We start from the raw sequence: 2,185 nt of genomic DNA, 5'->3' as shown, positions 1-2,185 counted from the left end.
AGAGTGGTCAAGGATGGGGGTCAGGGTGCAGGGGGTCAGGGGTCACAGTGGGGTGTAAGCAGGGGGCGAGGGGTCAAAGTGGGGATCAGGATCAAGGTGTGGGATCAGGGCTGGGGCCAGCACTGGGGTTAAGGTGAGGTCACGGTGGAGTAAGAGCATGAAGCAGCTTTGGGCACAGGCCCTATCTGGGCTGGGACCCGCAGACCAGGACTCCCGGCCATGGCTGTGCAGGGGCAGCACTGCACTCCCAGCCCCTCCAAGGCTGGTGCCCTGGGAAACGAGGGGCTGCTCCACCCCGAGGGAGCAAGCGAACACTCCCAGTTTAACCACAAACCATGATTTGGGTGGTTTGGGGAGGCCTTTCTCGTAACCTGCATGGTGCCATCACCGGGGAGTTGCACAAGCAGCTCCGGAAACATCCCGGCAGGAGAGGTTTCACAACCCAGACCCACAGACCCCAGCCCCTGCAGGCACTGGTGCTCTCCTCCTTTTCTTGTGAAGCTGGGTCATGACTCTGCTAAGCCCAGCCCAGCCGAAACCAGGAAGGCAGTTCGCCCCAACCCCCACCCAGCAGTCCCACTGCCAGGCCCAGGAATCACGCAGGGGGTCACCCCGGGGCTGGTTCTCCTCCCTTGGCCAGCCAGCTGCTGGCACGTCCGAGGTCATGGTCCTGCCACTATCGCTGTGTTGATGCTCGCTCCAGGGTCAATAAAAACCTCGGGGAAGGTGCAAAGTCTGCACTGGCTAAGCCAGCTGGCACCCAAGGGGCCAGGAGGGGTGCGAGGAGGAGGCATCAACCCCAAAAGCAGCGGCAGCGATGCCCAAGGCTGCAGGGACACCCCCTTTTGTGATGGCAGCCAAGCAGAGGGCTCGGGTACGCGGGGCCACAGCAGCTCTGGGAGTGACCCTGTGGAAGCTCCCCAGGGTAACTCCGGCCTGTGACCGTCCCCCGCGGGGTGAACGGCCGCGGGTTAAAGATGGATGCACTTGCTCCAGCCCTGAGGGGATGGCAGGACAGAGGTGGTCCATGGTCACAGGGCCATAGGGTGCTCAGAAAGGGGACGGGCAGTATGGCACAGCCCATCCTGTTCTGTTGCTGGCAGGGAAGCGCCTGGGCTCCCATCACACCCCGGGCAGATGGAGAAGCCAAGTGGGGCCAGCCTGCAGGGACCTGTTCGGTTGGTGCTTTGCCTTCACACGTGTTTCTGCCACCTGCCACAGGGCGTGTGTCACCTCTCCGGCTCTCCTCCACCCCTAGCACAGGCTGGGGGTGAACTTTTGGCCATGGATCCTCCACAGCACTGGCGAACAAGCTGGGAGCCGGTGGGACAGCCATAGTGGCGGTGTCTGGCAGTGCCCTGGCACAGCTAACCTGGCCCCCAGTGACAGGTAATGCACGCGTGTGCTTTGCCACAAACAAATGAGCAGAGGAATACAGACCCTGTTTTCTTCTGACATCCGTGTCTCCTGGCAGGCCTCCCCGCGCTGCAGGACCCTGTTCACTCCCAGCCAGTGTGACGTGGGTCCAAGTGGTTCTCCTTCCCTCACATACTTTCTCTTGCGCTGTGGTGGGTGCAGAAGAGCAGAGGGGATGGAGCCGGGCTCTCCCAGAGCATCCTGCCCGCAGCAGGACCCCTGCCCTGAGCACAGGGGAGCGGTGAGCTCAGCTCCCAGCACTTGTCCCCAGGCTGGCACTCTGCAGTGATGCCCTGGGGACATGGGGGCAACCCAAAGGGCTTTTGGGACTCACTGTGCACCCTGCCTCCAGGGAAACCCTGACTTTTTACTGGGAACCCTCCCAGTTTCACTGGGAATGCACCAGGCACAAAATAACAAACCCTGAGGGACAGCATGTTCCCCAAGGGCACCCATAGCAGGCTGACCTGTCTTCTCTCCCCCCACATCCCCCCCAACTCGGCTTTAGGAACTTTAATTCTCTGTCTCCCCCCTAAGGGAATGACCCGGTACTGCACCGTGCCAGCAGTAACGTTGCTCTCAAGCTTAGTTAGGCACAGAATCATATCACAGAGAGGTTTGGGTTGGAAGGGACCTTAAAGATCATCTAGTTCCAACCCCCCTGCCATGGGCAGGGGCACCTTCCACTAGCCCAGGTTGCTCCAAGCCTCATCTAGCCTGGCCTTGGACACTTCCAGGGATGGGGCATCCACAGCTTCTCTGGACAACG

The sequence above is a fragment of the Eurypyga helias genome, unplaced genomic scaffold, assembly GCF_000690775.1.
Source record: "Eurypyga helias isolate BGI_N326 unplaced genomic scaffold, ASM69077v1 scaffold20340, whole genome shotgun sequence".
NCBI classification, from domain to species: domain Eukaryota; kingdom Metazoa; phylum Chordata; class Aves; order Eurypygiformes; family Eurypygidae; genus Eurypyga; species Eurypyga helias.
This window is presented reverse-complemented; position numbering follows the sequence as displayed.